At 37.2% G+C, this 16,472-nt stretch overlaps 1 protein-coding gene across 8 annotated transcripts in view; it reads left to right on the top strand.

The window, feature by feature from the left end:
• The window catches only part of CDK14 (cyclin dependent kinase 14), an 835,688-nt gene that overhangs the window by 452,267 nt on the left and 366,949 nt on the right, over window positions 1–16,472 (top strand). The window lies entirely within an intron of this gene.

Raw genomic sequence — 16,472 nt, 5'->3', positions numbered from 1 at the left:
GTCAAAGGAGATAAAGGTACTGAATTTTTAGGCAGGCGGCCTTCATATTACATTCTGGCTAGGAAGTGCCTCTTTGGCTGACAAGGTGGGGCTATTTGATTTGCAGGTCCACCTATATAACCATCCCCCTCATGGAGCATGACCTTACCCAGGCTGAGGTATGGTTCTGGCAGTTCTTGGTTCTGTTCATTGTGCCACTTTGAGATCTGGTTGGAATTGTTTTAGCCTGGTCCCGATAGGTGAGAAAGTTATCACCCTGCAAAGCCTTTGTTGTCTTTAAATAGGACCCCCTATCTGGGCAGAGCTTGGGTGTTTTTTTCTTTGAACCATATCTGGGCGGCTTTCTCGTAGAACCTTTTCCCCTTTTCTGGCTGCTCCTGTATATCTTTCCACCTAACAATCCTAATAACTCCATTAAAGGAAGTTCACAGATAACAAACATGTTTTTTCCTTTGGACTTGTATTTCTCAGAGGCATCCTTGTTAGGATGTTTTTTGTGCAGAAAAGCCTGATACTTACAATTTAGACTTCAGAGTTTTCCCCTCAGTTGGTATTTCAACTATTAATTAAAACTTCCAATTTGCATAGCACACAATGTAATGATCTTATTGTGTTGAGAGTATTACTGCTAGAAGACTTGGACTTGAACTCATAATTAATCTTTCTTCATTTCTCTTTGAAAAACATGGTATTTATGTAGCACCACTTCAGCATTTAACTGTGGAATCATGAAATGTAACCATGATAATTAACATCCCAGTTTTCACAGATGTATCTGAGAACATGTAATTTATAAGATACAAATGACATTGGTGCAGACTTTTATTGAGAAGAATAGCTGTTGGTATTATGAATGTATTAAGCTCCCATTTTGTAATTACCACACTACTTTTTAAAATATCTGAAACAGCTTCCATTTTTTCTTAAAAATATATAATAGAATGAATATCTGCAACATTTTTATCTTGCTAATGTCTGCCTCTCTCTGTCATTTAAAAATTGTTATCTTGTGAGGAAGCCAGTCATCTTGTCTATTTACATATAAATGATAGATACCATTTGAATAATATGGTAATGTGGCTACAAGGACAACTAGAACTGAGCAGTTGAATATATTACATGCTACCAAGAATGATTACAAATTCACACATCAATGCAAATATAATTTCTTTTGTTTAATCAATGATTTTGGAGTCAATAATGTATTCAGCTGATTTAAAATTGGAATTTTTGTTTCTACAGCATGTCTACTTGCAATATATTTCAATTAAATCTAGGTTTATCATAGTATACTTGACTTTTATAATGTTTTGTGGAAAATAGATTCCAAAAATGTACTCGTTCCCTCCGCACAAATTGGACAATTAAATTAAAAGGAAGAAAAAATATTTTGGCCCCTAAAATCAGTAGCACTGATAGAGAAACTAGCAAAAATAATGTGAAAATATGTCCTTCAAATCTTAAAATATTAAATAGATTTGTGAAGCTGAGGATGTCATATCAAATCAGATGTCATTTGATGATTTTACATTCTGTGGGTGTTGCCACAGAAAATGAAAGAAATTCACTGTCCTGCAGTATTTTCCAACTGATTAAGATGGACCTTTAAACAACTGTTCTTTTTTATGAGAGTGAAATTTTCCCTGGTCCCAGCCCTTAGGGAGACATCCTAGGTCCTCTTAAATCAACCATATAATACTGTGGGTGTACATAGTACTCTACAGGCAGCCTTTCATTCCTAACTTCTCTGGGGGAGTTTAGACATAGATTAACCTGCTCTCTTCTAGAGAATGGGGCAAGGTTGTGTCATTCATGGTTTATGGCTTCTTGAGGTCCCCGCTCCACCTTTGCTTCATTACTTTCCCATTGTTTCTTTGCTGCCTTCTTTTCCACCTTTGTTTTTTTGAATTTTTTTCACTTCCTATCCTTTTACTCTTTCTGGTGAAGTACGTTTTATTGCTACAGCTTAAGTTTGGTTGTTTTTGTTCATTTATTTAAAATATTTCAGTAAATCTCTGAAATCAGAGTTCAGGATGGAGGACTGGAGGAGAGCTCCAGGCTGTAAAAATATCTTGCAAGGGTCTTCCCGGTTAGAGTGGGGAAGATGTAGACACCTTGGCAGCATTATCCTGACTATCTGGTGATTGCCAACTACAAGAATAATTTCCTGGTTATTTTGTAAATATTTTAATTTTCTTACACTGTTTTCATTGCTTGTTGTTTGTACATATTCTAATATCTAGATTAGTTTCTTACATGCTTTAATGTATTAGTTTAATCAGATTGCTCTCCTCACAGTATCTCCCAGAAAATAAACTGTACTCTTTTCTTGTATGATTTGTAGCCATGGAAAGGCACATAGTTAAAGCAAGACAAGCCTTGGGAAGTAGATCTAGACGCGGGACATAGAAACAGGATGGTACTATGGGCTTGGGGTGATGAATGGAGGATCAGAGAGGGAGGTGAAAGAATGTTTAAGACAAGTATGATCACAATACTAAAAACCAGCAACTAAAATTCTTTGAGTTTTATGTTGGGCAGTATGCTGGGGGGCTTTACAGTCAGTATTGCTTTTGATGCTGTCTCTCATAGTTTTCTGAAACTGTTAATATCACGAGAAACCTAAAGGATTAGGGAGACTAAGTGCTTTTCCTGGGTCTTGTATCATGTAAGATAGACTCAGACCCATTTTACTCTGAATCCCAATTGCAATATTATATCTCCTGTTTAATTTTCCAACTTGAATTAGGTTGAACTTTTGATCAGAAGAAAGGAAACTTCTTTCTTTCCACCTCCCTATTCTGCTCTTAAGATCTCGAGCATAATTAAATCCTAAATACAGCTGAACTGCTTTGTTGTTTAAGTACGTTTTGTAGACTGACTGAAAACCTAACCATTCAATGTTTTACTTTAATTATGAAATGTTTTAAGTTTCCAAAAAGCAAACACAAGTTATAGTATTGCCCCGTGTATTTCACTGGGTTTTACTTACACACAAACACACACACACACACACACGCACACACACACATACAACCTTGTTATTTAGCAAGCCCTAAAATCAATATCAAGCATTTTAATCAACAGTTTCCTCAGTTTAATGATTGATATTGCCATATTTCAAAGTTACTAACATCGAGGTTATTTTCTAAAATATGTCAATTTTGTAGTTCCATGCAATTAATAGTATTTTTTTTTTATGGAAATGAGTAAGTTAAACAAGTGCAATACCATGCCCATTAAAACCATACCTCATGCCCATTAAAACCTTACATATGAAGGGAAAGTAAAATAATTTAAGACTCATGAGGTACTACTGGATTTTTCCTTTGAATTGTTAAATCTTCAAGGGTTCTTTTTGAGGCACCTATGTAATTTGAGTTCCAAAGTCAATGGTTCTTATTTCTGATAGTGTACATACTGTATAAATATATTTCTGGTGGTGTACACACTGTATAAGTATATTTCTGTTAGTATACATACTGTATAAATATATTTTTGTTCTTTACTTTAAAAAGAGAACTCTTTGCCTACCTGCTTTATATTATTCCCATAAATGACATTTTTCAGTTACATAGAAGCCTCCTGAGAGGCAGCATAATAAAGGAAGTGAAGAAAAGTTAGGGGTGTGAAAGAATACTAGAGGAAATGACTTTGGAAGTCATGAAAAGAGTGATTCGTGGATAATAGGATATTGTTAGTATAGGCTACCTCTTAAGTTTTGTGAAAAGCTCCTAAAATCTCTGAAATTTAGATTCTTACATGCTGTCAAAGTGTGTAGGCATAGTAGCAAGCTGCAAGTTGGAACACCCTGGAAACTGTGGGCCCCTGTCATGCATGCTATTTTGAGTATTACCTTCCACCAATTGTTGTCAAATGCAAAGGAGCATCTTTTTCTTCACCACAAACAGTGGCTCAGTTACCTTGAAAAGATTATGTGATTTCACAGTGGTCTAAAATATTATTATAGCCATCTTTTGTTTCCTTCATGGGTTTGAGACTTCGAAGAGAAGCACAGAAGATAGTGAAAGTGCTAACAGGTTTTTTTCTCCTTAGAGAAAGGTAAGCAATTTAGTTTCCAGTTTTTGCCAAAGACAAATAAGTGCCTCATTACCCTATTTAACACCATGTGGATAAATTTAAAATGGGTTCCATAAGTGAAAATAGGAATATTAATAGTAAACATGATTATGTAAAAATATGTTTTACCATTAGTTAAAGTGCGTAACTGCTCTGTTCTATTTTAAATTACATGAGGGCCAAGTATGTGGAGCAGCACTTTTCGTTGCATATTTAATAATTAGGTACAACAAGAAAAACAAAAAATTTATAGCTAATCATGACATTCATTGGAGCAATCATTTCATTCTACTGTGCTGTAAACTAGTGGAATATTCCAAAATATTGTGCAACATTATGCAAAACAAAAATATGTATTCCACATGAAAAAAGAAACTGTCACTAAAAATCATAGGAAGTGATTTATGTATCACCAAAATTCACATAAGGGTATTTTCTTGTAGTACATTACAGTCTGCATTGCTCTTATAAATACTATTCCCCTGGATTTCTTCTTTAGCCCTTTGAAATACATAAAGCATGTATTATTGTTGTCAGTTTTTACTGATGAGGAAAAATAATGCTTAGAGAATTTAAAGCAGATTTACTAAAACCACTCCGGTAAGTTGAAAGGGTCAAGATGAGATTTAGCCCAAGATTCTTATTCCATTTCACCTTGCAGCCTGCCGCTTTTAACTGTCTTCCTAGTTTTGTGTGATGGTCTTTGAGGTATATGTGATGTTAAGATATGGGACTGGCATCTGGAAGTTATGTTCTGTCTTTTCACCCTACCACACAATTTACCTAATTATTTTATTTTTCTGCCTCATGCATTTTGATTTCCAAATTCATGAAGAATGCTTTAATCTGCATGATTTTATTCCACATCTGTTCTCAAAAACTGTAGCTCTCCAGTGTTCTGGTTTCCAGATTAAACCATCCTGGGGCAATTGAACATTTTTCTGCACTCCTATGAGATAAGATGCATGTTCACATGTACGTAAACCCTCACTGAGGTGTAAGGTATTTAGGCAAAAATCTGCAGGAGGTGAGGGAGGAAGACACGTATATTCAAGGAAGAGCATTCTAGCTTGTGTGAGGAGCAGCTTCTGTGGCCTGAATGCAGTGGGCAAGGAAGACAGTGGGACCAAAGTCTAAGACACAGTGGGGTCCAGGTTGTGTCAGGTCTTGTAACGTTTTGTTTTAATAAATTTCACTTTTACTCAGATGAGATGCTGAGCAAAGAAATGATATGATCTTATATTTTAATTGGATCTCTCTGGCTGCTGCCTTTTTTTTTTTTTAAGGCACCTTTGATACACACTCTTATGAAGGTTTCACAAGAAAAACAATGTGGTTACTACATTCACCCATATTATCAAGTCCCCCCACAATACCCCATTGCAGTCACTGTCTATCAGTGTAGTAAGATGCCACAGAGTCACTACTTGCCTTCTCTGTGCTACACTGTCTTCCCCATGACCTCCCACAGACCATGTGTGTCAATCATAATACCTCTCAATCCCTTTCTCTCTCCTTCCCCACCCACTCTCCCCCACTGCTCCCCTTTGGTAACTGCTAGTCCCTTCTTGGAGTCTGTGAGTCTGCTGCAATTTTGTTCTTTCAGTTTTGCTTCATTGATATACTCCACAAATGAGGGAAATCATTTGGTATTTGTCTTTCTCTGCCTGACTTGTTTCACTGAACATAATACCCTCTAACTCCATCCATGTTGTTACAAAGGGTAGGATTTGTTTCTTTCTTATGGCTAAATAGTATTCCATTGTGTATATGTACCACATCTTCTTTATCCATTCATCTACTGATGGACACTTAGGTTGCTTCCATATCTTGGCTATTGTAAAAAGTACTGCAATAAACATAGGGGTGCGTCTTTTTGAAATTGGGATCCTACATTCTTGCGGTAAATTCCTAGGAGTGGAATTCCTTGGTCAAATGGTATGTCTATTTTTAGTTTTTTGAGGAACCTTCATATTGCTTTCCACAGAGGTTGAAACTAATTTACATTCCCACCAGCAGTGTAGGAGGGTTTCCCTTTCTCCACATTCTCACCAACATTTGTCCTTCCTTGTCTTTTGGATGTTGGCCATCCTAACTGGTATGAGGTGATATCTCATTGTGGCTTTAATTTGCATTTCCCTGATAATTAGTGATGTGGAGTCTGGCTACCTTCTTAAGAATAAACAGAAGGTGGGCAAATTCTGAAATGGGGAGACCTGTTAGGAGGCTGTGAAGTTATCCAAGCATGAGGTGATGTCAGCAGTGGAGGTAGAGAGAAGTGGTGGTTCTGGATGTATTTTATGGTTGAGTTGATGCAATTTGATGTGGGATTTGAAAGACGAAGAGTCCAGGATGGCTCCAGGGATTCTTGCTTGAGCAACTGCAGTCAAGAAGCTGCTTTGAGGAGCGATGGGGCTGACTGCATAAGGTGTGGTGGGGGGAGGTGCAGCTAGTAAGTGGGTTCAGGTAGAGAGGCTCTTACATATGCAAGTTGAGGTCTCACAATGCAGCTGGATACCTGAGACTGGTATTTAGGGTAGAGATGCAAAATAGAGATTTGGAACTTGTGTGGGTTATAGATAATATTTAACAAGGGGATTGGATGAGATTACTAAGTGTGGTCATTGTTAAATTGGTGGTCCTAAACACCTTTGGATACTTACACTGCTGTGCAGCCCCTGCTCCTTCATCTAGGCTGGGCTTTTGGCTTACTCTAACCAATAAAGCACCATGGTGGAAATGATACTGTGCCAGTTGCGGTCCTGAGGGCTTCTGTTTTGCACTCTTGAGCGTTGTGAAAACAGCTGGGTTGTTAGAATTTGTCCTGCTGGATAGGCCATGGAGAGGGAGAGGCTCAAGACTACATGGAGGAGGATTGCAAACCTAGGAAACAGGGTGAAGTTAGGCCCTAGATGTAGGACCCCGGCCAAGCCCTTCACCCGACCGGCCTTTCACCCAGCCAGCCTAGTTAAGAGCTGAAGTGCCTGACGAAGCCATCTTGAGGGCTGCGGGGTGGGCAGGGGGGTGCGTTCCAGGCTCACAGGTATCCCATGGAGCCAAGGTGAATTGTCCCTGCTGTGTCTTTTCTGAATTTGTAACCCAAGAATTGTGAGGAATATTATAATGGCTATTGTTTTAAGCCCCTAAGTTTTGGGTTGGTTTCTTGTACAACAGTCAATAATCTAAACACCATATGAACAAATGAATGCAGAAAATGGAAGACAGTTTTATGGACTGAACCCTGGGGCCCTTAAGCAGTATGGGGCAAAGTGATGGGTAAACCAATGAAGGATACCGAAAAGGAAACGCCAGTAAGAAAGAAGATGATGCATGTATTCAGATAAAACTATTTCATCTGACACTCTGATCTCCAGAGCAGAGTAGGGGCTGCCTCTCCAGTGCCCAGCAGAGTCTCTGGCACATAGTAGGTGCTTAGCAAATACTTTTTATATGAATGAGAGCTGAAGCAGGAAGAGCAAGACACTAACAATTTCACTACTTAAGGCAAATAACCAAGAGAAAGCAGAACTGTAGTTCGTATTTTTTAAAATTTTCATTTATCTATTTTCTGTATCACATGCTTAGTTGCTATGTTTATGCTTTATTTTTTTCTCTAAAAAAAAATACTCTTTCAAGCAGAAGATCTGGAGCACATTTGACTTCATACCAATTAGAGCAGGCCTTGGACAAGGGGACAGTCAGAAACCACCTCATTGTGTGTGTCAAAGGAAGTGTCTAATTGCTCTGAGTAAATGAACCAGTCAAAATTCTCTATTGCAAGCCAGCAGAGTCTCTTTGGCTGAATTATTCAGAAACGTTTATTGAGAGGATCTCATGTGGCTGACAGCCTCCTGGGAAGACTTTAAAAAATGGGCAGGAGCAGTGTAAGGCTAGTTAGCCAGAACCAGAGCCAAAATCATGGCAGGGCAGTGACCACTGAGCATCCTGCGGCCACCAGGAGTGTCAGCAACAGACACTGTTCCCTATTTCACTGGCCTGGATGCCCAGGGCGACTGCATATTATTATGTGGGCTGAAAATGTTAAAATGGCATCTACATTCTCCCTGCTTCTTTGGGTTGTTAGCTCCTAATTCCAAGTTAGGGTTTGTTGTGTTTGTTTAGCTGACACCAGGTCACATGCCCATGTTTTGACTGCATAGGCCCTGAGAAAGTGAGTGTCTCGCCTTTTGGCTTTTGTAACAGCAGGTGGGTCTTGTCTTGCCTCCCACCAAGATTCATGAAGCAGGAGATTTTCCTAACACATGGAGTGCTTTCTGATACAGGACACACTTCCTCAAGTTCCCTGCTCTTCCCAATCCCCACTCCCCACAAAACAACACCTGATGAAAATCCAGTAGAATAAGTTCATTATAAATCACCAAATAAATTCCATATAGAATGTGAAAAGAATTACAGGTGGTGTTTTCATAGAACCATTGTGTGATCTTTAGGAAATCAAGAATGAAGGTGAGCAAGTCATGCTGGTTTTTAAAAGGTGGTGAAAAATAAACCTCAGAATCTATAGACATATAAGCTTACTGTGCAACATTAGTGAAGTTAAAAACTAGGTTTTAAATATTAAAGTCTAATCTTCATTTCCTTTTAGTAAGAAACAGTGTTATTTCTTGATGTCAGTAAAGCTTACGTCAGGGACTCTCATGAGATCCTTAGAATAAATTTGAAGTCCAGTTGTTAGATTATTTTTCTTTCAGTTTATTGCTAGATGAACAACTTCATCCAAATCCTATTGATGAAAGAATTGACATGAGGTGGAGGGAAGTCTGTCAGGGTATACTGGAGGGCATTGTCCTTGACCGTGTTCTCTTTGATATTTTTATTAATGACTGAGAGGAAGACATGGTGATGATGTGCTTAACCTGTTTGTCCATGTGTTGTAGCTGGGAGCCATAATTAACACTTGGGGTGATGGAATCAAGGGTCAAAAAAGAATCAGATGAAATGATGAGCTGAACCTTTAGGGTGAATTGCTGTGGGAATAAGAGTGTATATTTGGTTAAAAAAATTAAAAAGTAGCCCAGCATAATATGGCAGAACATGGTAGAGGAAAGTTCAGTTAAAAACAGTTCACATGAAAAAGACTAGTAATTTCTTTGGCTCAAAAAATGGAAGCAAAGAGGAGTGTGCTCTGAGGAAGGCCAGTACTGTGGCAAGAGGTCTTTGAACTGTGTACAGCAGGCAACTGGTAAGAGTGCCAGGGAGTCTCACTCAGGAGAGTTAAAGCCCTATCGGAGAGTAGAGAAAAGGGAACATATATATTCTGGGCAGGAAAAGAAAGTCAGTGTGGGAGTTCTGGGAAGGCTAGTTTTGGCTTAATTCTGGGAATGTTCAAATGTTTTGTGTTACTTAAATTTAGTGCCTTGAGTGAATAATGAGCAGCTTTCCTCTAAAAATATTCAGGTAGAAGATAGGTGAATCCACATATGAAATATTGCAGAGAGAGTCCCTTACCTATACTCTATGCAAAAGATTGCAGTGTATAATTTAGATGTATTATGTCATGTAGTCCCAACTGAAACCATGAAGCAGAAATAAGGTCCCTCCATTTTGCAAATGAGGGAGGTCAGGCTACAATGTCAAATATTCCATGTGTGCTCTTTCGTTGGCTGCATCATACCATCTCCTGTGTTAAGTGCAAATCCAGGTAACTTGCACGTTTACATTTGCAACTGTTATGTAAATTCATCTCATTTGGCATAATTTTTGGAAGCAGAAACACAGTTTGTTGTAGTCAATTACTTGATCATTTGTTCATTCATTCATTATTTTTCCCGCAGCATACATGGACTGTCTTGTCTGTGATAGGAGCTGTCCTTAAGCTCTAGAGATACAAATATATAGCCCTTGCTTTAAAAGACGCTGAAATCCTGTACAGGACTGTGGTCGTAGACTAGATAATCTCCATGTGTTATTTGAGGTATAAATGCTGTCACAGATCTTCATGTGTCATGGGATTGGAATATTTGTGTTTTAGTGAAAACAATAGGAAAACTGGATTTGACTTACGAACTTCTCTTTGTGGAAGAATTTCCAGGATGTTTTGTTTTCGTAAATGGAGAACTAGTTGTGTAGTATAATACTGTGATCCTGTATCCTGAACCAAGTTCCAGATGTGAACAGGTGTAAACATTGGGGATGACCTAATGTGCACGCAGTATCAGATAGAAGAATTTTGAATCATAAGGAGAAATTAAAGAAATGGAAGAAGGAACAGGCTAGCTTTCAATCAGTGCTGTTATAAACTTCTAATTTTCTCTAATTGCTGGATAAAGTCAATTAGCTTCTTCTCTGTCCTTTTTCCATGATGGCTTTTTATTTTCATCTGCATTCACTATCGTGTTGGGTACTGAGATTTGAATTTATGTTTTTCTGTTTACATCATACCTATCTTCTCTATGTTCTAGTTTTGTTTCATATGGTTCATCATTATTAGGAAGCCCAAATCATAGTCCAATATTTTAAATCACGTGATTTAGGATGGAAATGTGTTGTATCTCTAACTATTGTTACAGTAAATACCTGATTATCTGCACAAGCACGTAGTTATAAGAATATTCCACTAAAGATGACACTGATTTTATGCAAATACACTGTGGTTTTTTAAAAATTTTAATTATTTTTCTTACTTTAATTTAGAATTTCATCATTTAAACAGCAGACATTTAATGGGTAAGCTGGAATAATATCTGACATTTGAAGAGAATAGACTGGAAAAAGACTATTGGTAGAGGGAAATTATAGGGAAGATAAGTACAATAATAGAAAGGAAAGAAACATTTTGCATAGTAATTACTTAGATATTTTTCCTCATAGGAACATTTCCATATTTCTTAAGAAAACAACAATCTTGAAAAACCACATGTTTCAGGAGGCACATGGAGGCAGGGAGTGATGCCTTAAATCTAAGAAGACTGACAATAACGATCAGCATGGAAAAACTAGAGAAACATTCCAGCTAAGGGGTTGAAGTTGCTGTCTGATTAAAGTATCCAAGATCAGAATGAAGAAGATCAATAATTCCAATTACCATCTCATTATGTTTGAATAGGCCATTAAGTAATTGGAGAAAAAAAACATTAGGAAATTTACCTTTAAGTGAGAAAGTATATATTACTACATATCATACACAATGGGGTGTCTGAAACTTGTCACCAATTTTTAGAATCAGTAATTTGATGAATGCATATTCATCAAATAATGAATCGACTAATGACCACTTGGGATCTTCTTTCATTTTCTTATTATTCTTATAATCAATTCTTTCAAGAATTTTCAGTTAGCATCACATATTTTAGTTTAATATGCATTTTGTACTTTGGTAGAGGGATATTAAACCCACTCTGGGTTTAAATCATTTATTGTTTTTGTTGTTATTGTTTTATTCAAGTTATAGATTATATGTGTATAAAGTCAATTAGTTCTATGATTCGTTATGAAAAACAGCAGTTTTTTAATTTCAATTTTCAACTATTTTAGCTGATTCTTTCAGATTTTCCTCTGAATATCTAATAAGAATTCTGTTATTGCAACTTCTTGATTTTTCACCTTTTGGCATCATCTATGATTGCTAAAATTCAGTATTTAAAAAAATTTTTCCACTTTCAAACAAGTGAGTCCATCCTATCCTGCCATCCTGCCAACCTCCCATCTTCTTAATGTGGGTACATTATAATTTTGATTAGATCAGAAATTCCATCTTTATGTTATGTCAGTATACATCTTGTTTGTAGGTGAAGCATGTAGTATACTGTGATTACTTTTCCCCCACAGTCCAACTTTTGGTTTCTCTGAAATTAATAATAATTTCCAATTTTCCATTTCTACTGTTAATTCAAGGCCTCCTCAAGCCTCACCTGATACATCTCCCTCCATTCACTGATTTCTGGTGTCTTTCCTCTCTCTCCTGGGCTGGAGCTCTTTTTCCTTCCATCTCATGTTTTGTTTTGCTAGAAGCACAAATTCAGTAGCTTCCTGGGAAGGAGTGTTTGTAAGATTTTTTTTCTTGAGACATTGCATTCTGAAAATACCTGTATTCTGCACCCATACTTGATTGTCACTTTGGCAAGATACAGAATTCTTGGTTGGAAATAATTTTATTAGAATTTAAGTGGGGTTGCTCCATTGTTGTCCAGTTTCCATTGTTTCTATTAATATGCTTCTCTTTATTTCTATTGTTTCAGCATTTCTTTATGGTGCAGAAATAGACTGGGGTGTAGCTTTATTTTCATTGGATGCATCTTCAATCTGGAAGCTTGTCTTTCCATTTTTTTAATGTGAAGTTTTACTGAGATATAATCCACATAACAAAATTCATTGTTTTAAAGTGTATTAAGTCAGTGGCTTTTAACATATTCATAGAGCTGTGGAACCATCACTACTATCTAATTTTAGAAAATATAACCCTAAACGGAAGCCCCATACTCATTAGCCCTAGGCAGTCTGAATTCCCTACCCTTTCATCCTCTAGGAACAACTGATCTACCTTTTGTCTCTGGACATTTGCCTAGAACTTTCATACAAACGGAATCATTAATATGTGACTTTTTGTGACAGGCCTTTTTCACTTAGCATAATGTTTTTGAGGTTCATCCATGATGTAGCATATATCACTACTGCATTCTTTTTTTATGGCTGTATAATATTCATTGGTATAAATAATACTGCATTTTGTTTATCCATTCATCACTTGATGTACATTTGGGTTTTCACTTTTTGACTACTGTGAATATGCTGCTATGAATGTTTGTGTGCAAGCATTTGTCTGAGTACCTGTTCTCAATTCTCTTAAGCGAATACCTAGAAGTACTAAGTTATCTGATAACTCTTATGTTTAACTTTTTTTTTTTTGAGAGGGCATCTCTCATATTTATTGATCAAATGGTTGTTAACAACAATAAAATTCTGTATAGGGGACTCATTGCACAATCATTAATCAACCCCAAGCCTAATTCTCAACAGTCTCCAATCTTCTGAAGCATAATGAACAAGTTCTTACATGGTGAACAAATTCTTACATAGTGAATAAGTTCTTACATGGTGAACAGTGCAAGGGCAGTCATCACAGAAACTTTTGGTTTTGATCACGCATTATGAACTAAAAACAATCAGGTCAAATGTGAATATTCCTTTGATTTTTATACTTGATTTATATGTGAATCCCACATTTCTCCCTTATTATTATTATTATTATTATTATTATTATTTTTTTTTTTTTAATAGAATGCTGAAGTGGTAGGTAGATGCAAGACAAAGGTAGAAAACCTAGTTTAGTGCTGTAAGAGAGCAAATGTAGATGATCAGGTGTGTGCCTGTAGACTAAGTATTAATCGAAGCTAGACAAGGGCAACAGAACATCCACGGATGCAGAATATTTCTCTCAAAACGGGAGGTGAGGTTCTAAGCCTCACCTCTGTTGATCCCCAATTTCTCATCTGCTGGCCCCCCTACGACTGTGCCTGTCTTAGGTTGTCCTCCCTTGAGGAATCTTACCTGTCTATGGCTAACCAGTCATCTTCTGGGGCCATACAGGGAAATGTAAAGTTGGTAAGTGAGAGAGAAGCCATATTGTTTGAAAAGGTTAGCTTTTTACTTCTTTGCAGATTTATGCCCTGTGGCTTCTATGCCCAGCACTTGTCTCGAGGTATCTTTACCACCTGGAGGAATTATGATACTCGGTGAATTCGATATGAGGCACGAATTCTACTTAAGGGTTGTAATTAGGAAGGAAGAAGAAAAGCTATAGAAGTAGCAGACAGAAGAAAACATGGGAAGATTGATTATTTCTTTGACATATCTTCTTGTAGAGTAACATAAGCATGTAGAGGTTTTAAACTACTAATTAAATTGTGTGCACACATTAACATAATAGGAATACAGCTACATAACCAAAGTAGACCTACAATTACCAGCCATATCCAGTGAAACCAAAAAAACCAGTTAGGCACCCTAGGCATTTGTGAAAACTTATCAGTGGTATGATGGATATTGTCTAACTGAATTTGAATAGTTTGAGAAAAATGAGATAAATTAAAACAACACATTCCTGGGAACTGTTCACATCCCATATGTTCTTTTAACAATAGATATAGATAGTCTATAGTCGCAAGATTTTGGAGCACTGCAACTTGCACTTCTCCTAATTCTTGGTTGAGTTCCGACAGTATAGATCCAGTCAAATTTGTTGCTTTACTGTATGCACAGGCCAGCTTAGATATCTCCTTCTTCATTCCAGTGGCAAGTCCAGGAACCAGTGGGATGAATGCAGCTACAACTGCAACAGTGCCAGGATCTTTGTTGAAGTTTTTTATGATCATATTCTGGAATGACTCTTCCAGAGAATGTTGATGTTGGAAGTTCTTCTTCATATCACATCTTAATTCTTTTTCTCGGTAGCCAAATTAGGCTTTGATCCTCTGTATAAACACAAAGAAACCCTTTGCCCACACTTTGATGTGCCCTTTATACCATTGTGAAGAACTTATTGGAGATCACCACACAGGAACTGCTTTTTTCCATAGCTAATCATCTGAAACCCTTTAAATGATCAAAATTAAGGATATTTAAAGCATGCATTAATCATTGATTTACAGTTAGTTTTATCCTATCAGGGAAAAATCCCCCTTTTCTTTTTTTTTTTTGTTATCATTAATCTACAATTACATGAAGAATATTATGTTTACTAGGCTCTCCCCTATACCAGGTCCCCCCCACAAACACCTTTACAGTCACTGTCCATCAGCATAGCAAAATGTTGTAGAATCACTACTTGTCTTCTCTGTGTTGTACAGCCCTTCCCATTTCTCCCACCCCCCCTATTATGCATGCTAATCATAATACCCCCTTTCTTCTCCCCACTCTTATTCCTCCCAACCCACCCAGCCTCCCCAGTCCCTTCCCCTTTGGTACCTGTTAGTCCATTGTTGGGTTCTGTGATACTGCTTCTGTTTTGTTCCCTCAGTTTTTCCTTTGTCTTTCTTTATACTCCACATATGAGTGAAATCATTTGGTATTTGTCTTTCTCTGCTTGGATTATTTCACTGAGCATAATATCCCCTAGCTCCATCCATGTTATTGCAAATGGTAGGATTTGTTTTCTTCTTATGGCTGAGTAATATTCCATTGTGTATATGTACCACATCTTCTTTATCCATTCATCTACTGATGGACACTTAGGTTGCTTTCAGTTCTTGGCTATTGTAAATAGTGCTGCGATAAGCATAGGGCTGCATCTGTCTTTTTCAAACTAGAGTGCTGCATTCTTAGGGTAAATTCCTAGGAGTGGAATGCCTGGGTCAAATGGTAATTCTATTTTGAGCATTTTGAGGAACCTCCATACTGCTTTCCACAATGGTTGAACTAATTTACATTCCCACCAGCAGTGTAGGAGGGTTCCCCTTTCTCCACAACCTCATCAACATTTGTTGTTGTTTGTCTTTTGGATGGTAGCCATCCTTACTGGTGTCAGGTGATATCTTATTGTGGTTTTAATTTGCATTCCTCTGATGACAAGCGATGTGGAGCATCTTTTCATGTGTCTGTTGGCCATCTGTATATCTTTTTTGGAGAACTGTCTGTTTAGTTTTCCAAATTTTTTAATTGGTTTATTTGTTTTTTGTTTGTTGAGGTGTGTGAGCTCTTTATACATTTTGTACGTCAAGCCTTTATTGGATCTGTCATTTACCAAACTGTAGGGTACCTTTTTGTTCTATTGATGGTGTCTTTTGCTGTACAGAAGCTTTTCAGCTTAATATAGTCCCACTTGTTCATTTTTGCTGTTGTTTTCCTTGCCCGGGGAGATATGTTCAAGAAGAGGTCACTCATGTTTATGTCTAAGAGGTTTTTGCCTATGTTTTTTTCTAAGAGTTTTATGGTTTCATGACTTACATTCAGGTCTTTGATCCATTTTGAATTTACTTTTGTGTATGGGATTAGACAATGGTCCAGTTTCATTCTCCTACATGTAGCTGTCCAGTTTTGCCAGCAGCATCTATTGAAGAGACTGTCGTTTCACTATTGTATGTCCATGGCTCCTTTATCAAATATTAATTGACCATATACGTTTGGGTTAATGTCTGGAGTTTCTAATCTGTTCCACTGGTCTGTGGCGCTGTTCTTGTGCGAGTACCAAATTGTATTGATTACTATGGCTTTGTAGTACAGCTTGAAGTTGGGGAGTGAGATCCCCTGGACTTATTCTTCTTTCTCAGGATTGCTTTGGCTATTCAGGGTCTTTGGTGTTTCCATATGAATTTTTGAACTATTTGTTCCAGTTCTTTGAAGAATGTTGCTGGTAATTTGATAGGGATTGCATCAATCTGTATATTGCTTTGGGCAGGATGGCCATTTTGTTGATATTAATTCTTCCTAGCCACGAG

This window comes from Manis javanica, chromosome 6, assembly GCF_040802235.1.
Source record: "Manis javanica isolate MJ-LG chromosome 6, MJ_LKY, whole genome shotgun sequence".
NCBI lineage: Eukaryota > Metazoa > Chordata > Mammalia > Pholidota > Manidae > Manis > Manis javanica.
Note: the sequence above shows the minus strand (reverse complement) of the source record. Positions and strands in the feature narration are given on the sequence as shown.